The sequence below is a fragment of the Diplotaxodon limnothrissa genome, linkage group LG17, assembly GCF_057381915.1.
Source record: "Diplotaxodon limnothrissa isolate DT_005_m linkage group LG17, D_limnothrissa_male_GT1.1, whole genome shotgun sequence".
Classification (NCBI taxonomy): Eukaryota; Metazoa; Chordata; class Actinopteri; order Cichliformes; family Cichlidae; genus Diplotaxodon; species Diplotaxodon limnothrissa.
Genome location: NC_140612.1, coordinates 6,807,635 through 6,829,527, shown reverse-complemented (window position 1 = coordinate 6,829,527; position 21,893 = coordinate 6,807,635). Strand labels below are relative to the sequence as shown.

The 21,893-nt window shown below is 43.0% G+C and overlaps 1 pseudogene across 1 annotated transcript in view; it reads right to left on the bottom strand.

Moving 5' to 3' along the window:
• The window catches only part of LOC146614570 (prestin-like), a 48,214-nt pseudogene extending 26,719 nt beyond the window's left edge, over nucleotides 1-21,495 (bottom strand). Inside the window, exons 1-20 of the transcript XR_014906993.1 lie at nucleotides 21,367-21,495; nucleotides 20,134-20,397; nucleotides 18,947-19,095; nucleotides 18,666-18,776; nucleotides 15,013-15,194; nucleotides 14,700-14,864; nucleotides 14,385-14,620; nucleotides 14,132-14,279; nucleotides 13,552-13,665; nucleotides 13,360-13,437; nucleotides 13,175-13,270; nucleotides 12,827-12,933; nucleotides 12,647-12,716; nucleotides 12,480-12,572; nucleotides 10,975-11,081; nucleotides 10,610-10,810; nucleotides 10,433-10,487; nucleotides 6,001-6,172; nucleotides 2,515-2,739; nucleotides 816-934 (exon numbers count right to left, since the gene is read on the bottom strand). The product of XR_014906993.1 is annotated as a prestin-like (transcript). The remainder of the gene's footprint in view (nucleotides 1-815; nucleotides 935-2,514; nucleotides 2,740-6,000; nucleotides 6,173-10,432; nucleotides 10,488-10,609; nucleotides 10,811-10,974; nucleotides 11,082-12,479; nucleotides 12,573-12,646; nucleotides 12,717-12,826; nucleotides 12,934-13,174; nucleotides 13,271-13,359; nucleotides 13,438-13,551; nucleotides 13,666-14,131; nucleotides 14,280-14,384; nucleotides 14,621-14,699; nucleotides 14,865-15,012; nucleotides 15,195-18,665; nucleotides 18,777-18,946; nucleotides 19,096-20,133; nucleotides 20,398-21,366) is intronic.
• Nucleotides 21,496-21,893: the final 398 nt, after the last annotated feature.

The following is a 21,893-nucleotide window of genomic DNA, read 5'->3' as shown; positions in this document are numbered from 1 at the left end:
GAATTTAATTAGTAATTAATAAAGAATTAAGCTTTTGTGTGCAATAAGCAATTCGAAATTGGTAAAACACTGGAAGTATATGAAAAAAAAGCATCCAATAAAAGCACCAAAGTAAACTGAAGGGGGAAGAGAATTAACACGATTCTCTGTCCCCATTCACCTCTCCTGACTCAATCACCTGCACTGTTCGGTGGTCTCTATGAAATCAATGACCAGGGGAACACAATTCACCCTCTCTCTCCCACAGCCGCCTGGCGCCAAACCTCTCATTCGCCTTATTCCAAAAAATAATTTGTTTTCATACAGATGCGGCGACACCTCAATTCCACAGAGTGTGGCGACTGTGCTTCTATTTCTCCTCAGGCAAGGGCAGCTGAGAGGAATTGGCTGGTGCTTCGGAGGGAGTTGAAAGGGATGAGGGGAGGTATCGACAGCACAGAGCGTCTGGCTTATTAATTCGGAGCCTCATACTCACTGGCTTGATTGATGAGAGCCAGACACAAACTGAGGTATATAACAATAAGAGCTACTTGGGTTTCAGCACCCATAGACTATTTTCTTCTCTCAACTTGTGCTGTTTGTCTCTCTCTGGCTTTCCTCCATGTGTTGTTTTTTTTCTTTGTGTTGAATTCACTCGAGACACTTTTTTCTCTCTCTCTCTAAAAGCAATGTCAGCATAATAACCTTTTTTTTTTTTTTTTTAACAAAACTGCTGTCAGAACTGATTGATTTTTTCTATCTGGGCATCATCTTCTAGCTTTTCATCCTTCTTCCGTGGGCTTTGAATGTTCAAAGCTACATGTTTTTTTCCTTACCTAGAGTTATTCCATTGGGCCATTCAATGTGTTCAGACACCAAAATTTGTCTATCCACTCCATTCATCCCAGCCTTCTCAATTTTGGCCTGACCTCCCCAGTCTGACCAGTACATAAACCTGCGGGAAGATACACAAGTTAGATTAAATTGAAGCAGCAACCTCGGAGGCTGAGAAATCAAGCCAACGTGACCTGCCTGCATTCTCTCTGAGGGCCACCAGATGGTGATAGCTGTGGTTGTAAAAGAGACCTGAAGTCTTACAGAAGGCTACGAGAAATGGCTTTCTGATTTTACTCATTTGTTTTGGGTCATACTGAATAAAATATCAACTGAAATATTTTGTAACCATGTTACAAAATGATATAAAAACCGCACACTTGATGGCTAATAGCTGTCCATCAGAAGTCATTAGCCAATGATTGTGCGGTTTCACACTTGACTTCTTGTCAACTCGGGTTTTTTGCCAACCAAGCTGGTGATGGCAAAAGCTTCAATACAATATGGCACTTCAGAAACCAATGTGTGGCTATCTGTGGCTGAGTGCCTAGCTTTAGAGCAGGGGTGAAAAAAGTTTCTAGCTTGGTATAAAAAGTAATTTTCCACCTTTGTGACATCTTTACATTTCATCCCTTTATAGGGGCTTAAAGTATTAATACTTAAAGTTGTGAATTATTAGTGCTGTGGAGCGTGACGCTTGAATGCAGGCGGTTGTAGCACCAACTCGCGGCAAGGCTTCAACTTCCGCTACTTCAAGTCATTGAACTGGACCTTTTTGTTTCTGCGTTTGTGACCTTTTGAACTTTTAATACAATCATCTAACAAATAATATGGCTTCCTGTGTGCTCTACTTTTGGTGAGTGAAAGCTAGTATTTTATTTGTCTGTTACTTAATAACTAGCAGCTTATCTGTGTGTCTAGCTAGCATTAGCTGATAACTTAACATACAGCTTATCACCCAAATACAGTCCAAAACCAGTGAGAGATGCCATTGTTCATCTTTATATACATGTTGTATCATTAAGGCACGGCCAGTTCAGTGTCAGAAATGAAAGGAGTAACTTTGCTAGGACCAGTGAAGAGAGGTTAATATGCAATGTCAATTGTTCTGAAAAACTCTTAACTGACAAAATCAACTGTACTCCGTCACACGATGTTCCACAGACATCTTCTCTCATTTTCTTTGCAAAATGACTGTATTATTAGTAAGACAGGCATTGAAAACATAAAAGGGAAAGCACTGTGCAAAACAGCAGGTACTGGAAACTTGGACCTTATCTGAATATGTGTGTCCATGATAAAACTGTGAAATTGTGGCTTCATTTGCATGTATTTCATGCTAGTCTAGCTTTGTAGAGCTGTGAAAAGACGTCTTTGGGGAGCTCAAGGCACCCGAGACAAATGGAAAGAGTTAGAAAGGGAAGACAAAGTGTTACATCCCATCTCAAGAAAACTGTTAAACTGCTTAATCTAACAGATGGGCTCAGTGCTACAAATAGCCTTTACTGACTTTAGGCCAACTTCTACACCCAATCTCTTTCTACTATAACAACACTGGCTTTTACAGACACACACACAATGACAGTAGGACCTCTTACTCGCCCTCCCTCCTTCCTGCCTTTTTGCTCAACTTCTTTGCAATCTTTTGCTCCTTTGTGCATCTTTTCAAAATCCCTTTACCCTAAAACTAACCCAACTCACCCTTGGTGCGGATCCACAGCGATGGCTCGTGGCTCGTTCAGCTCGGTGGTTATGAGCATTTTCCTTTTCCTGCCATCTCCCGTAGCGACAGATATGCTCTTATTGCCTGAGTCCGTCCAGTAGATGTTCTTGTGGACCCAGTCGACAGCAAGGCCCTCCGGGGAGTGGAGCGAATCGATGAGCGTCACCTGCTGTGATGAGTCACTGGCCTTGTTGATGTAAGCGCTGGTGGGCGGATGGAAAGGAAATGTATCAGTAAGTAATCTGGAAATTATAAAAGCCTAATCCATCACAGAGGTGCTGGCACGATGGATTTACTACCGTCTGGCTTCCTTTCCTTGGGAGGAATGACTTGATTGTGAGTGGCTTAGATATCTTGTTGGGAACATAGATTCTTCACTCTATTCAGGTGTGAGGGGCACCCAATCCTGACACCTTTATAACAACTTCACCAAACACAGCCTCCCAGGGAGAATGAGTCTGTCTTTTTCTATCAGCACCACATGCCTATATCTCCCCTTTAACCGAGTGTCCCTTTCTTGTCTTCAGTTTCTTTGATTTTCCTCCTCCGTCCACTTACTCTGTCAACTCTTCTATCCCCATTCCCCACTGACATTTCCTTTACTGGTGAAAAATGTTAAAACTTAATAGATTACTGCCTCGACAATATATGAATGCAAGAGCAAGATGGAAGAAAAAATGCTTGATAAAAGGTTGGGACAAGCAATGTCCCAAGTTGCACAGTGCCTTCACATTTTAGCAACGCCTACAGGAGTAAGAGGAGACGGGAGGTGCATCTTAACTAAAGAAGAAGGTTGACTGGTAGTCAGAGCTTGGAGATGCTCACTGTTACATTTTGCCAACCCAAATGTCTTCATCTTTACAGTCAGGTGAGTGTGGGATGTTATTGTGTGAGTGTGATAGATAATCTATGGGTTCTCAAGAGTGCCTCAGGGTTTGCAACATGGATCCAACGCCACACTGTTTCACCCTCGAGGGTAAAACGGCTCAAGCATTGTGGACATGAAGGAAACCCATCGTGTTATTGATGCAGCATGCAGCTACTGAACTCTACTGAAAACGCCAGAACAAAAATTACATTTGACACAAATTCAATTTGAAACAATTTTCTTTTGCATTACATTCTGTTCTTTGATACTGAGTAATCGCGAGTTCCACTAAAACATATTTTCTGTTTAATCTCTTGTTCAATTTCTCCAATATTTAATTTTTACGAACACAGCGGATATAAAAATTCAACACATCAGGTTTTCATGATGTATAAAAATGAAGAAAATGAGATCAAGGTAAACGATTTAAGAAAATCATTTCCACCTTTAAAGTTTAACCTGCACAATTCACAGTCACTCTTCAATTCTATTTGGGTGGGGGACAATCACTGAAAAACTTACTATTACCTGGCTGCACAAATGTGCGCAGCCTTAGACTAAAATACTGTTAAATACCTCTTTTGATTTTACTACACCGTTCAGTCTTTTTGGCTAGGAGTTTGCCACAGCACTGAGTCTCTTGATTTGGCAATACTTAACAGTCTTCTTTGCAAAAGTACCACAAATCATCGTCAGGTCACCCCACAGGTTTTGATTTGGATTCAGGTCTAAGTCTTTCCAAAACTTTAATCATCAGGTGAAGACATTCTTTTGTAGAATTGGATGATTTGGGTCATTGTTGTGCTAAAGGGTGAAATTCCTCATCATTTTCATCTAGCAGCTGCTTTAAGTTTTTGTGCCAAATTGGTATCAGTATTGGAACTGCTCATATTTCCGTCCATTTTGAGTAAAACACAATGTATTTTATGGTATATTTTACAGCTTGGACATTCTTGTGTACCCTTCTCCTGACTGATACCTTTAAATCATGAGATCTCGTTAACGCTTTATAAGCTTTTTCTGGACCATGGCTTTTAATTTATGCATGTCACATTAAAAATGGACAAAGTTCTGAAGTCATTTTTCTTGGGGTCATATTTTCTCAACATCACAAATCCAGATATTTTGACAGTGCTATGAAGATGTTTTATATCCACTTTATATTCTTTTACTCACTCTAATTTCACTATGTCCTTAATTTGAGTTAGAAAATCTTCACATAGACTTAGGTTGAACAGGTTGGTGGGCTGAACAGAGGCTTCGGGCACAGTGAAGAATAAGACAGAGACAGATGAGTCCAAGTCCACTGAGCAGATTGCATGTTTAATTGGTTGAACCATTGTTTGCAACAGACATCTCCATCATTGGGAGAAGGTAACAAGTCATCGACCCGTGGCATGCTAATCACTATGAATTAGTCTGGAAAACCACATTATCACATTGAGGGTGAATGAGTAGTGCAGACTTTAATAAGCCTAACTATTTCGTATATCACCTTATCAGGGAACAAAACAAAATAAATAAAAAAAACCCCACAATTTACTGATAGTAGTCCAACCTAATAAGCTCCGATTTCTAATTTCATCTCTACCTGGGGTTAAGATCTGTCACCAAGGCAACTTGGACAATTTGCTTACATATATTCTACTGTGGCGTTACAGGAGAAAAGAAAACATATGGTAATGTCAAAAAGAGCAGATATTCTAAACAGCAGGAAAACTTGATTCTGATGCTATGCACTTGGGTGCAAGTGCAGAAGATTTTGCTTTGAAAGATTAGAGAAAAGAAAACACCATCAAGGACAACGCCAAGTAGATTAAGCTGTATAACTTCCCTTGCTGTTTGCTACTTAAAGCAACTTTTGATATGTGAGTTTATTTACGGCATCGAAAAATAGGCTTCGCTGTGAAAAATGAGTTCATTTGTCCGTTCCCTGTCACAAGCCCTTGACTGTGTTACCAAGTTTGTGTGGGAAAATGTCTGCGTGTGAATGTGTGTGTATGGAGATGAATAATGGCAGCGTTTATTGAGGCAGTGAAATTAGTGAGAGCATATGGCTCAGCTGAGATGATAGAAAGCCCCTCCCACAACCTGTCAGCCATCAGGGTGACACAAACACACACACAAATGTATGTGCAAAGCTATGATATGTGCACACACACAGACTCACACAGTGTGTGTGAAGGACAAACAGGTGCGGCTGACTCACTACCAGAAGGTGTGACAGGTTGAAGCACACAAGATGGATGGACAGAGGAGAAAGATAATGAACATGTTGGCTGAAGAATGACAAAAGTGAGTTATCTAACTTTAAGGTCCTGCGTCTATACAGTGGCTTTCATCGTTTTATATGGGCTTCCTCTGCCTTTATAGACAGAATATATACACATCATTTACAGCATTTCAATAATTACACTGAAATATACAATTATAGATCTTTTTTCTGTCGATTAAACAGAATGATCCAGCAAAATCTAGTGGGTTAGTGACGCAGTGCGTTTTCAGTTCTGTGTAGCAGTACCTGATAGGGTTAAATAAATAATTTAAAAAATAAATATAACTTGTCATTGTGTGTGCGTGCTGTATGTGTGTGTACCTGTATATTTTCTGATGATACAGATCACACCAGAACATCTTGTTGGTGGACACGTCCACATCCAGGGCCACGGCATTCTTCAGTGTAGGGACCACTTGTGTGTACTCACTCTTCAGCGGGTGAATACGACGGATTTCATGACGGTTAGTGAACAGCAGGTACGGACTCTTTCCTGTTGGAAAAGGAAAGATGTTTATGTTACCATCAATGAAACCACTGGACAGAGAAGTTATACAGAACAGCTCATCTGCCCTGTAACCCACTGCTGTGACTCTAAATTAGGAACCTACCAAATATGGGCCGTTTGTACTGCTTTTGCTCTTGGTATGTCACAGGGAAATATTTGTTACCCTTGCAAAATACCTGTACGTGAAAGCTGAACTTGTGAATCTGTACTGTTATAGGCATTTGCAGCTAGACTGCTGACTAGAACCGAAAGTATGAGCACATCACTCCAGTCCTGGCCTCTCTGCATTGGCATCGTGCCTCATTTTAGAATTCAGTTTATGGTTGTTTGATCAAGGCTCTTAATGGGCGGCCCCTAGCTTGTATTACCAGTCTTATTCATTTATATTCACCAATATTTCCCAGTCTCACAGACCCACTGGTGAAGGCCTCTTACTGTACATGTCTCAAGGTCATGCCTCAAGCAAAGAGGTGACAGAGCCTTTGCAGTCGTTGCTCCACAGTTTTCAAATCTACACAATCACGTGAAAGCAGAAGTTCTGATAGGACTCTATGCAGTCCTCTGAAAAACTAAGTACTCTTCATGATTCAGTAGCTTGTAGAATCACCTTCGCAATAACTTGAAGCTACTGAAGAACTTTGGTTGACTGTTCACAACGTTGGTTGAGTTTTGGCAGGATGATGCATAACTCGGGTGTAGGTCTGGATGACCTTAATTGGACCTTTGCAACACCTTCATTCTTTTCTTTTTCATTCTGTTATAGATTTGCTGCTGTGTTTGACATCATTGTCTTGTAGCATGACTGAATTTGGGTAAAGCTTTAGCTGTCAGTCAGATGGCCTCATATTTGATTCTAAAATACTTTGGTATACAGCATCGTGCTTGACAGTTGGTATGAAGTGTTTGTGTTGATTATGTCGTGTTTGGGTTTTGCCAAACGTGGGGCTGTGCATTATGGCCAAACATTTCCACTTTGTTCTCATCTGTCCACAGGACATGGTTCCAGAAGTCTTGTGGTTTCCTCAGATGAACTCTGTAAAGCTAAGGTGTGTTTGCCGCTGTCTTTCTTAAGAGAAGAGGCTATCGCCACACTTGTTCAATCTTTTTGTGGCATCATGAACTGTCATGAACTTTGACATTTAACACCCTAATAGGGTTTTTTAAAGTCTGAGATGTAGCTCTTGGGGTTTTAAGCAATTTCTCTGGGCATTGCATGGCCTGACCTTAAGAGGAATTTATTGGGACGCCCATTCCTGGGAACATTGTGACATTTTGTTAACACACATACAAAATAGGCTGTTCTAGTGTTTCCCTTTGCTATTCTTCACCAGTCTAATAACCTACATACTGTTGTGTACAAAGATACCGTGGGTAGTGCTGAGTGTTTAGCCTTATTCCCAAAAGGGAACATAATGTAAGCCAACTGTACTTTGCATTTGTACTATTTAGGTCCTTAAAGCATGTATTTTTGATGATGTGAACATAAATTATGTATCCAAACAACCCCTTTAAAATAATGTTTCCCATCTACACATAGATTTTAGAACAACATCATATTATTGAGTGAGTTTTTCACACAATTATGCACAACAGGGAAAATGATGTATGTGGTATGATTCAGTCCACATGGAAAACACACACCCCTTTTTAAAGACTATTGTTTTGGAATAAAGATGCAAGTGTGGTGTCCTACTGTTGGAAAAAGTTACATTACTCTTGTTAGTGAAGTGACCCAACAAGAGCCATGCCACAGTCTATTTTAAGTACAACAGTGCATTGCTGGGTTCTCTTTTTCAGGGGCATTCAGGATGTGGCGTTCACTGGCACTTAGTTACCTGGTAGCGGACACACTTCAGCTGACTGAAGGTGAGGATGGCTCAAGCATTTGAATAATTCTAGGTAGGTGACAAGGTCAACTCTAGCACACAGAGATACCTTAGTTTGTGAGCATGGGAGCATTGCTGTGACATCTATATTTTTGTCATCAAGCACTTTCAACCTAAAATACAAGAAATGTAGTCCTGGACTCTCACTACAGTGCAGCTAATAATACATTAATGTTTCTTTTAATTTAGCAGCACTGGTGTGTCCTGGATTGCCACTCCCATTACATTTTCCAGCACGTTTTTTCACATTTGTTCTCTGTCCTAGCTGTCACGTCATCTTTATTCTCCACTGTCCACAAAAATCAAAACAGCATTCAAACAAGACAAAGCCGGCCGGCAGCAACGTTCGAGCGTGCACAGACAGCACAAACTCCTACTTTCACACAGACTCAACCGTGCTTTGACAGGTTTCCTCAGCCCTGGTTTATTACAGGCCACTGCACAAGGAGAAAATATTACAGTTCTACTACTGCTAGGATCCAATCATTTTTCTCTTACTACTGGGTTTGTAATCATCAATTTCCCCTGCTGAGAGGGCGAGCGAGCGAGAAAGCGAGAGAGAGACAAAGGAACAGGCAAGCGCAAGTAAATCTGACAAATGCAGGTAAAGTCAGGGAGAAAAGATCATTAAGAGGATGTAATTAAGGAAGGACGAAGGAAAAAGCCATCAACAAAACAAGTGAAAACATGGGAAAGTGGGAAAAAGAGAGAGAAAAGTAAGAACATTTTGAAGCCTGTATAATGAGGACATGGATAACTCCGACATGTCTTTCATCAATCCCCACAGACTCACTTTTTCACGACAATATCTCTTATCCCTCATCGGTGTTGTCACAGCAATATGTCCTTCTGAAGTTTTTTTTTTTTTTTTAAAAGAAGCTGAGTCACTGTTTTCCAAAAGGCCCCAGCACTACAGATGTCATCAAAAAGTGCAAGATTATCTCTTCTACAAGATATTGCAAAGCTACAGTCAGCTATCTGAACAGCAACATGGTTCCGTAAATATATTTTAATCTGCAGTGCTCGTTCAGGGCTGCTCTGCCCCATCAGCCAATTAAGATAAAGCTGCAAAAGGATAAGTGCAGCCTGGGAAACACTGTTATTGTTGAGTTAAACACTGTTATATACATGACATTCCTGCAGTGATACCTTTGTTCCATTTACAGGGCACACAAAGCAACTAAAGCAACCTGCTGTGTTCACTTTTTGGACAGCAGCTTCATTACAGTGTGAAACAAGCTGCTGCAGCTTCATCCCTGCCTTCTTCTGGCTAGCTGCCACTCTGAAAACATCCTGAGCGCTCGTGAGCCAATATACTGAAAGTGAACTGTAAATATATCGTGTGACATCATGTTTACCATTTGGTTCCAAATGATATCTTCTCATTTTCAATCCCAAATGTGCAGAACAGGAGCGTCCTGTTTGTTACTGCAGGAATGGCTTCAGTCTGTGAACCACAGGCTGTGTCTGTCAGGACCCACAGGCTTAATCATTCAAACCAAAACTTTCAACAGAGTTCTGTCATAGTGCTTGTTGCCCGTTTCCATCCTTTACATTATGACCCCAGTGTGTGGAACTTGTCTTTATTATAGGTCTCCACTTACAGACCTCATGTTCTCATTCATGCAAACATCGAAATCAGCCAATCACATGGCAGAAGCTCAATGCAGACATCAGCTGGAGTTCAAGGCAAGCATCAGAATGAACATGGCATGACTAGATATCAGACGTGCTTTAGAAGTTGCTGGGACTTTCCAACACAATCATCTCCGAGGTTTACAGAGGACGGTCTGAACGTAACAGGCGAGCAGCAGTTCTCTGGGAGAAGATGCTTCAGTGATGTCAGAGAAGAAGTGTGTCGAGCGTGACAGGAAGGTAAGAGTGACTCAAATAACCACCTGTTACCACCAAAGAGCTTCTCTGAATGCACCTCATGTTGGAAAGCAGATGGGCTACAGCAGCATCAGACCACAGGGCGCCACATCGCCCAGCTACAAACAGAAACCTGAGGTTGCAGTATGCACAGGCTTTCTGTAGCAGACTTTGGTATAAACATCATAACTGCATGGATTCCTCCTGCATTGGATCAGTGGTGCTACAGTGTGAGGGATATTTCCACGTCCATGCCTTTCTAACCACAGTGTACCAACTCCTGCAGGACGATGTGTAACAAAGCACCAGTCCTCTAACTGGTTTCATGAACAGTTCATGGTCCACAAATAGTCCCCACAGCTATTTGTAAAGATAAGAGGATAGATGGGTGGACGGGTTTTAATTGCGTTCTGTACGTAGTGCGTATAAAACAGAGCATGTGTACAGATATTTTCAGATCTAATGAAAAGTCTTAATAGTCACTTACTGTTGCAGCCAGCTATGACCACCCGGACATCTACGGCGGCATGCTCTTTAATGATCTGCACAAACAGATAATAGTTTTCAGTATTTGGGCTCTACACCATGAAACCGTGACTGGAGTTCAGTGAAAATATGCAGCTGGTGCTCCTGTGCAGTGCAGCGCTGGAGAAAGGGCCAGAACCTGTCTGATGGCTTTAGCTCCCACTGAGTCAATGAAAGTTGCAGACGTCCAGTCCAGGATGATGGAGTGGACTGTGCTGAAAGGCTCAAGGAAGACCGCCTCCTCTGAGTCGCCATGTCTGTCGCCAAACTGGCCGTTCTTCTGATCCTCCGCCACGTGGCTCTGGGACAAAACGTCATGAGTCACTGCCTCATCCTTGTACTAGAAACAAAGCAGCACCACAAAACTGTGTGTGTGTATATATATATATATACACACACACACACACACACACACACACACACACACGACCGTCACATGAGTGTGTATTTAACCTGTTGACAAAGCTCAAAGTTTGGATAGACAAAAGAAAAGCAGTGACCCACCTTGGCACAGATTTTCAGCGGAGACGACCGATTGCTGTTCGTCTTCTCCTTTCTTTTTTTTTTTGGGCTTTCCGAGCAGCTTGTAAGTGTTCAGGGTTTAGCCCCGTCTGTAAAGATCAACATAATCACAACAGAGCTGTTAACATCCAACTCAGCACGTCATTCTTCCTCACTCATTTACCTCTACCATTACCTCACGTCTTATTTTGGCATTTTCTCTGATAATTATTCATATTACATTACATAATACACTTGTTATTAATCTCATGTCTTTATCCTGTCTTCCTTCTCTCCCCCCAACCAATCACAGCAGATGGCCCCGCCCCTCCCTGAGCCTGGTTCTGCTGGAGGTTTCTTCCTGTTAAAAGGGAGTTTTTCCTTCCCGCTGTCGCCAAAGTGCTGCTCATAGGGGGTCATATGATTGTTGGGTTTTTCTCTGTATCTATTAATGTAGGGTCTACCTTACAATATAAAGCACCTTGCGGTGACTGTTGTTGTGACTTGGCGCTGTGTAAATAAAGCTGAATTGAATATGAAAAACAAAAATGAGAACTGAAACAATGTTTACAAAACAAACACATATCGACGTCTTTACTTTTGAACTTTAACACAATAAGCATGAAGCACATGATCAACTGCTTTCAGTAACATCTGTGCTTCACCTGATTTGTCACAAAACAAGTGTTAATCTTGCACAAAGATAACCTGAGTAAAAGCAAAATGCAGTTTTCAACGTGTGATTTCATTGTTTAACCAACACAAGCTATCTAAACCTGCACCTAGGTGAAAACGTAATTACCCAGAATTCATAGTTCCATCAACTGTCCAAGCTCTGAAGCAGTAAAGTAATGACCCTGTTACCCTTTGCAGCTGATCGTGGCACCGTGTTGCTTTTTGAGCTCTTGTAGCGTCTCTTTGTGTTATTGATGCGATCAGGCATGGCTGTGACTCGTAAACACTGAGCTCAATCCATGATCTTACAACGGGACTCTTTTCCCCTTTAAGGACTCAACATGCCTCCACAGTAGCAACAGAGACTGATCCCTAGGAATCAGGTGTTGCTGGTAAAGCTGGCACAGTTACTCCTTAGGTTAAGACTGGGAGAGGCTGGGAATATTTCCCACACGGTGCTTAGATACTGGATAAACCTTTAATTCACACAGTAAAGTTAAAATGTATTCTTTGCTCTTAGTTATTTGAACACACAGAAAAGCAGAAATGACAAACGTAGAAACGTTTTCACTGAACTGTTGAAGCTTCAGCTGTAACGTGAACAGGCTACAACTGCAAACCTTCATTTGTAGCCAAGACAGTGAAAACACAAGCAAACTGACTTCCTGCTCATCTCAAAGTAGAGCTGTGCTCGCATCTACCACCAGATGATTACACGCTCACGCTGCTCCTCTCAGACTGAGTCAGGTAAGACCCAGTGATAATAAGTGCTTCACATATTTCCCCCACAAAAGGGTTTCTGTTTGCTTCCACACACTCAAACACACTGCTACCTTCTTCTTGAGGCTGTTCACATACAGGTCACTGTTAGCAAAGTAGATTGAAGAGTTGGAGTGGAAGATCTTAATCCCCTCATATTCAGCCGCCTGAGAACACAAACAGCAGGCTTGGTCAGTGTGGATGTTTCACACGGAGCAGGTTTCTCTCCTCACACATTTACCTCTTCATACTCGTCGACGTCACAGTAGAGCCCCGTGTTAGCGACGTGACCCAGGATGGAAGTTTTAGGGCTGGAAGAGAAAGAAAACAGCTCAGAGCACAAATCAAACCTGCTCTTTGAAAACTCTCACAGCTGCCTTTAAGCTTCAGTTCAAGGAAAAACACATATCCGAATCATTACCTCTGTGTCCTGTATATGACTGTCAATATGGCAAATGTGACGGCCACCAGGAGGCCGTAGTCCAGTCCCAGCAGCACAGAAGCGATAAAGGCGATCACCCAGATGGCCTGAGAGGACAAAAAGGAAAGTAACATGAAACTAGCATGAAGAGGAAGCGTTTTGCAAGACCAAAGCAGTTTTAACATAAGCAAATGTCTTCAGACGACGTGCATTTATCTCCTGCACATTATAGTCACACTTCTGTCTGCAAGCTCAGCTTCTCCACCGTGTATTCACTCGGGTTCACATAAACACCTCTCAGAGTAACGGTGCACTTTAAGTCAGCTAAGCTTGGTTTTAAAGACTGACCAGTTCAATCTTGCTGGTCCTCCACAGACTGGGAATGTCTCTGAACTGCTTGAACATCCCTATGAGGTTGACCATGATGATGGCAGCCAGCGCAGTCTGAGAAACACAAGCAAACGAGAGCCAAAGAAGACATATAGGTGTGTGCGGTCTCACAGGTCACGCCCAAACGTCAGACGGGAACTCACCTGAGGGAGCGGCTCGAAGACAAAGCCGACGGCCACCACCACCACCAGCACCAGCAGCGACGCCAGGAGCCCTGCAATCTAAAGCACACACATAAAAAAGCAATAACTCCATCAACACACCTCTCACTCTAACAACAGCTTTACAGCACCAATTTAGATAGTGTAATCACTCCTGCAGCTCGTGTGTGTCACCTGTGTTTTGCCTCCTGTGCTCTCCTGGACCAGACTCCTCGACATGGAGCAGGTGATGGCAAACGTTTGGAAGAAGGAGCTGATGAAGTTACACAGACCGAGTGCAATGAGCTCCTGAAAGTGGACACGTGGAGGAAAACCGTGAAAAAGAGAGGAAAGTCCTTCTGCAACAACATTTACACACGTCAGCTTTGGACAATTTCAGGAAAATGCGACCCGTATATTTTCCACAGTCGTGCTTTACTAAATGCGTGACCTGCATTTATGTGTCAGCTATGTGTCACTGGAGGACACGCTTTGCTCAGTCTTCAACGAATAGTACAGTCAGGCAACTATACAACGCTCCAAACAACTCAGTGTTCAATGAAATGAACACGTTCCAACAAACTGGAACAATGAACCTTTTTGTGAGCAGCATTTCCAATATCAGCGTGCAGGATAAAAATATAACTTTACAAGATTTGCAACAAACAGCTAGAGGACGTCCCATCATCCAGAAGATCCAAAGTGTCCTAACCAAACATTTAGTCACACACAGTGCCAGAGGCTCATCAGCAGCTCACCCCGTGGACACACTCACCTGGTTGCCATCCACACTGTAGCCATGTTTCAGGGCAAAGATCTTGGCCAGCGAGACGTCCATGGAGAATCCTACAATCGCTATAGCAAAAGAATCTGTGACCAAATTGGGCAGCAGCGAGATGTTTGGGGCAGCAGGAGGGCGAAGCCTGTAACCAATAAGACAACATCTGTATACCTCTGTCACATACGTGTAGAGAACACGAGCTTAAACCAAAAGACACTTAAACAAATCCATAGAGTGTGCGGCCTACCCTGTTGGTATGTTCCCAACCACATGGACCTTGTATTCCTTTGATAACGACAAACCATAGGAGATGCCCGTGGACACGATGACCACAATGATCTCTCCAGGAATGGGAATGGGCAGCTTCTTCTTGAAGCGCTCGTTGAGAATTTTGATCACGTAAAGGAAGATGATACACCCGAGCCCCAGAAGGAAAGTGGCAATATTGGTGCTGGTGATTCTGCTGAGCACTGCTTTGACACTCTGCAGTGACAGAAAGGTAAGTGTTAGCGATTCATTGACCATTATGGGAAGGAGAAAGACAGGGCCTCTCAAAACTCACATAAATAGCAGAGAGAAACCCAGAATAACGCTGCGTTTCCACCCCCAGCAAGTACTTCAGCTGGGAGATGACGACGTGCATGGATGCTGCTGTGGTGAAGCCTCGCACCAGGGGCTCGGTGAGGTAGATTGCTACAAAGCCAAACCTGAGAAGACCTAAAACAATCTAAAGGAATGCAGAAGAAGAGGGGGGTCAAAAACAATGTTTCATACAGAAACATTTAAAATCGAGTTGATACATCAACAGTGATTCAGACATGCTGCTGCTGCTGCTTTGGATAAACAGTGAGATTAGCCACGGCTGCTCTGCAGGCGGGAGGCTGACCTGGATGAGTTGTGACCATCACGGCCACCTGGACCCTGCTCTTATCACGAAGCTCCACGTTGATGGCATCAGATGCGTTGGATCCAGTAGCATTGATATTCATAAACATGCTGTCTGGTGCCTCCCTCACAGCGACGCCCCCAATCATCAGACTTATGACAGCAAAGGTACCTGCAGGTCATCGACACAAACGCAGCGCTATGATAGGCTGGGGTCAAAGCTGATGTCGAGTACAACGAGCGCTCAAACGCAGCACAGAAACTGCAGACTTGTGCTCGCACCGGCCTTTCCTCTCACCACCCTGTGACGGTAAAGGCCGTCCTGCCTCACACTTGAAAAGCAGCCCAATAATTTCCTCTCGTTCTCTGCCAGAGGGGACTGTCATCATTCCCACAGCAACCTGATGTCAGGCCAGATTTTGGCCAGCGGTGATTTACAATCTTTGCAGATTAGCTTCTCAGCTTCAAAGGGTTGAGCAGGTCTAGTTTATTGGACCCATTTGTTGGACGGATTTAAACTGACAATCGAGACAAGCGTGACAGCGTTGGAGAAAAGAAAGCAGCCAGATTGGTGAGACAACTGAGGCTGGGTTTAATGAAACCTGCTTATGTCAGTCTTTACGTAGTTAGAGGCAGCGAGTTTTACAATCCCAGTTGTGGAAGATGTTAGAAAGTGAAGTTTTACAACATCTGTCAAGCTCAAATTTTAAAAACCTTCCACAGGACACACGTTCTGAGGGGTTATAATGTTACAGTTTTTGCTGTTTTGTTTTTACATTTACTAAACTTTCGAATTCACAAAAATGATGTGGGTACATGCTGATTATCACTTAGGCTACGTTCACACTGCAGGCAAAAGCGCATCAAATCCGACTTTTCTGACCCTGTGCGACTCATATCCGATCATGGTGTGACAGTGTGAACGGCACAAATCCGACCTGGGTCACTTTCATATGTGGTCCTGAATCCGATACATATCTGATGTTTCAGAAATCGACTGCTGTTTGATGGTCATGTCGCATTAAATCCGTCTTTTACGTCACTGACACAAGACAGACGCCAATTATCAGCGCCGGAGAAGACATCGCGAACGTTTCCTGACCATCCCGTGAAACTGTTTGGAAGACAACGTTGGAGAAACGTGAACATTTTATTTGTACCGTATAATCTGCAGATTCTGACAGAAATCTATCCTCTGAAGCACTGCTCCTCTAAAACAGCAATAAGGATCATTATTAGGTTATCTACATTATTATGTAAATAACAAAATAACTTAAAGCAAAAATTGGGAAACATGAAGTCCGAAGTCTTTATATTAAGGTCATCAGTCAAACATACTGTTGCTCTGGGTCTAAACAGAGCGCGTTGTGTGTGACGTCTTCTTTTGCGCGTTTGCTGTCACATTTTATTTGTAGTGTGAATGAGCAGACAAAAGAATCGGATTTGATCAAAAAATCTGAATTGAGCATCAAGACCTGCAGAGTGAACATAGCCTAAGAGACTAAAAACATTTAAACCTGCTTGGATTGAAACCAGAGCACAAGGTTAAGCCTCTGTGGGCAGTATTTACTTTAAAGGTAGAGGTCAAAGGTGACATTTGGATGCAGATGTGAGCCCCAGCATCACTTCCTCAATGTTAATCAGAATTTTAAAAACATTTTAGGAACGTTTGAAGATCAGGTAATAACGTCATATTTACAGTCCCCATAAACACTCTCAGTGAGAAGGTAAGCAGCATGTATACAGCACTGTCTGTATAATATCAATACACATGTATGAATGACAGTTTAAGTTAGAAGGTTTTGTCAGTTTTTAACCAATAAAATCATTAGTGGAGCTTGAAGACCTCGGTGGATGTCAGTCAAATATGAATGGAGTCTTAACATGACGTCACTCCACACACACACACACACACACACACACACACACACACACACACACACACACACACACACACCTCGTCTATCATGTGATAACGGGGTTTTCTTATTTGCTTTCAGAACCTGCACCTGTAGGTAGAGTTATCCACCCTCACGTGCACACAGACAGAGAACCACGGTACAAACTACTGCAAACAGAAGAACAAACTGTAACCTACAAAGTAACACAGCTGTGACGAGATCATCTGCACTGTGGGAGCAGAAGCCTTCGTCTGGAAGGCAGAAACTGAATCTCACTATGCAAAGTGTGTGAGACATGAAGCACTGTGGTTTAGTCTGTGGGACCACGGAGCTCTTTCAGCTCTTTCCGTTCTTCACAGAGAAATATCCAAACCATCGCACATACGAAGAGGACCACGAAGGTTTAATAAAAGCACAGTTGGCTTTAACAAAATGAAACGTAATATTTTTATCGCACCTGTCCTTTTTCAGGAAAACCTCTCCCACACACAGTTGCACTAAACCAAACATCACTGCAGCACTTTGGTGCTGTTCATCAAGTGTGCGCTGTCTGATGACAGGCTCATCTGTGTCTTATTCTGCCATAATGTGACGTGTTGTTTCCTCACCATGTGACAGTTTTACAGGAACACTTCCTGTTTGTGAGGTGCTTCATTGGGTCCAACTGTCAGAGGGACTCATAGGTCACAGCTGGCATTTGAGACTTGGACCCATTTCAAGGAAAGGAAGCTGTCACAGGGTGAGGTCGCTGAAATGCCTCCCGTGAAAGCTAAGCACACAGTTAGCACACATACAAACATTTCCTCCACACCTTTCATCTCATAATCTGAATCACTGTGTAACCCAGTACACCTCACAGTCACTACAGACACAGCTGTGTGGAAAGTGACTAGTTGCCTGCAAGACTTGGATGTGACACCATTAATGTGGATTAAGAAATCTATAAAAAGCTCAACCATGTAAAAATGACATCATCTTAACTACATTTGTCTTCTCTCAAAAAGCAAGCGAGAAAAGAAAACAGCTCGGTGCGTCTGAACGTCACCATCTTGGTGTTTTGAAAGCAGACATGGGGAACAGAGGGGGAGCCAATGAGAGACAAATTCTGGACAATGTCAGGAGAGTCAGGCTGGAAACAAATCAGCTATAGTTTCCTATCCTCATAATAGGCAGCAAAGCATTACTGGAAATACTGTTAGACGTGAGGAAGCAGCCGTGGCCGAGCACACAGCTGCAGTGAACCAGAGGAGCTGGCTTCCATGGTTTCTTTATTCCAAACGAACATCAAGCTGGAAAATGAAGAAGCTAGCAATCAGTGACACATCCAGGAAGCAGCAGTTTCCTTCATATACAATCATTTTCTTCTTATACATCTTATTTAAAAGCTTCTTTCTTGGCGAGAACCTTAACACCAACTTTACATTTAACACTAAACTGAAAGGAAACGTCAGACCGTGTCAGGGTGTGTCTGTTTGGATCGATTTCAAACAATAAATAAATATTTTGATAAATATTTAGGTCGGGGCATCGCCATGGCGGCGGTACCTTTAATTTCTCTCCTCTGTACATGTAGCTTCAACAGCAGAACATGAAATTTTCTGTTGTGTGTGTGTTGGGGGCAGGGAGTAAATAAGAGGGTGGAGCTTATGGAACAATGACGAGCATATTGTAACTGTTTTCTTGTACGTGGGCAGAGCCGGTCACACAGGGCCATGAGGTCAGAACAGAGACGGCTCTCTCACCTACTGATATGTGTCTGGACGTGCCAAAGAAGGTGTACAGCAGGACCGGGTAGAAGGAGGAGTACAGACCATAAACAGGAGGCACCGCAGCCAGCATAGCGTAGGCTAGTCCTGTGGAGCAGGGAAGATAACACGTTTCCAAATAAACAATCCTGGAGGTTCAGTGACTCCATCACAGTGTCAAAGTGTCAGCATGAAGCAGAAACTGCTCCTCTGGAGCCGCAGCCGGCCCTGCTCGCAGCCTCGGTGCTTCACACGGCGCTGCTGCACAGTTCACTGACCTTGTGGAAGCTGCACGACTCCCGTGCTGAGACCTGAGACTATGGCGACCACGTCTGAAAAGAGGTACTTCTTGACTGGATACGACGGCAGCCATGAGAGAATAGGCATGAAGCTCAGAGCTGCTGCCTTGGCCTTCTCTGAAGAACACCTGTGGATATTCAACACCAATCAGATTTTTAAAAGCCTCCACAGACAAAGTTTTTCTGGAGTCGCTTTCATGTTGTTGACTGCAGGATTCAAGAAGCCCCCTCGTGTTAGCTGAACTTTGGAATGACTCGTGCTTACAATATCCCTACTATACCTTTAATAGCAGCACCACGTGAGTTACACTGGTTAACAGATATTTGTTCTTTCTTACACCACAGAAATATCATTTCAGTGATAATGTTTGTTCTGCTGTTACAGATTTAAGCCCCAACATTCACCCTCACTCTGCACTATAGCCAAGAGTTATTTAAGAAACATCAATGTTTTACAACTTTATGACACTTTTGTTGTTCCCTCTGCAAAATGACAAGAAAGCATCTCTATAAATGACTCTAACGTGTCACTGTGTCGATTCCCACCCTGAGCTCTGCCACACCCTCTGCCTCGCTCCCTTTTGCCCTGCGTCCTGTGGATGGTTATGAGTGCAGACCCGTTCTTCACTAACTCCCGGGTTGCTCGCTGTACGGTTCCAAAGCACATCTCTGCTTTTGTATGAAGACCTCCTCCTCCTCCTCAGCTCCCCTCAGTAAGCCCTCCCACCTGTCTCAGTCCCAAATTGCCAGCGAGCTGGCATTAGCATGTCATTTCCCAGCCTTGTTCGGGCGGCTTATTTAACCCCCGACTTCTCCCCCTTTTTGCTTGCCCAGCTGCATCAGTTCCCAAATAAAAAGCAGGGACAGAGGATCCCGGGTTTGTGCAGTTTAGCTCTGAATAACTTTTTCATTTGTTTTTAAATGTTAGAATGCAACATGATCTATTTGAAGATCAGTGTTGGAGCTTTTTTGCATTTTAATGTGTTAAACGTCTTATTTTTCCACTCATCTAAAGGACATTCGAAGGTTGCACATCAACTCCCACAGATTTCCCACTGTCTTCTGGCTTCAGTTTATACAGCACACTGGGATCTTGTGTGTGGATCTATGTCGATGCTGATCTGTTCAACGACATGTTGACAGGAAATGTCCAGAGAAAGACTTACTGGAACTTTTCTGCCAGCTTCTGACAATTTGTGGTGGTGTCTTCTTTGCGTTTAAGAAGCTGTGCCTGGATCAGAGTTTCATTGTAGACAGGACGCTCGATCCTGTAAATCAGCTGGGAGTCTTCATCCTCTCGAGCTGCTGCAGCCACCACTTCTTCTTCTTGCTCCATGGTAGAGGCCGGAGGGCTGGCGTAGAATCTATGTCCCGTGTAGTTTATCTCTCCCGCTTTTTCTTCTCGGCTGGTATATCCTCATTCCTTAAACCTTTTCAGAGCAAGCGAGGACAAGACATGACAAGATAGTTATGATTTCTACAAGCATGGGTGACGATAATAAGAAAGCCCTTTGCTATGCTGACAAAGATTTCAGTTTGATTTGCAATGATGCAACTTTCGAGTAAATATTTGGTCTCTGACCAGCTTATGTAATGGCTTGCATTAAGTCTGATGTACTGGGGGAAAGGTTTGCTGAATAAATCATAAGGCATAGAGTTTCCTCAGGGTAGGTGTGCAGTGTTTTACAGCTACAGGCAAACCTCTCTCCCAGAAGTCTTGCAACCACACGTCTTCATGGACCACGATCCAGAAACAAAGCCATGCATGTGGGTAACGTTTATAAAAGAGGAAACACGTAGCTGGTCTGGTTAAGTACTTGGATTACACCTCGACATGGTGCCTTCAAAGTCAATCCAAAAAAACAAAAAAAAATCAAATCTCTGGCTATGCAGATAAATAGTGAATGAAACTACTGTGATACTGTGAGAATAGCAGGCGACTGTTAGAAAGGTTAGAATACAGTTCTGTATTTGATATTTACATTAATTATTTATTAAATCTATATTTATTATTTTATATATAATAATATGCAAATGAGTAACACTTGCTTGTTTTTCCCCGTGTGTGGAACAGGTCCTGAACATTAACAGACTTATGTCAGAGGTTTTATATATCATGCAGAATAAAGTCTCCTGTTCAGTCATTCTCGCGCCGACAGTTGAACGCCTCGCGCTTCTTCCCATTTCCTCTCCTGTGCTAGCTCGCTCACATCACATTGTAAAAAGCAGCTTTGATAAATTCAAAGCGGAGACACGAAATTTTAATTAAAGGGCCAATATGTACTACAGGTACGACGGCGAGCGTAGCTACAGCAGCTCCCGTGGCTGTGACAGAAGCTTTCACCTCCTCACAGGGAAACAAGCTAACTCAAAGATAGTAGCAAAGACACTTCGCTCACCTCCATCCTCCTTGTTTCCCTCCAGCCGCTAAGATGCTGTCGGCTCAAGGAGAACACAAGTACATACACTGACCTCTTCGGTTGAAGTTTAACAAGGGCAACGTCCTTTCGAGCACCAAACGCTGACGATAAACCACAGATAGGATGTGCGGACAGGATGAGTCCCTCTGCTTAAAACTTTCTTGCAACTTCCGGTCCGCAAGAACGGGAGTAGCTCTGCACGCATGCGTTGTTGTCTTTATCATCCCACTTTGTAGTCCTAAAACAAAGGGCAGGCCTACTTTATGTTCTTGCTATGCTTTATTATCAGTGCTAGAAGACAGAAAGGAAAGGGGACCTTTACATTTTAGCAGTTTTTGTCTAAAAGGTTTTCCAAATCTGGCATTTCCTGTTCTCTCTCAAGATAAATACCAAATATGGCAGGCACATTTATTACAGACACACAACACCGCTGTAGACACTCATCTACTGGAGTCAGAGTGGGAGCTCTCGTGTTTGGGGACAGGGGGTGGATGATGAAAGCAGAA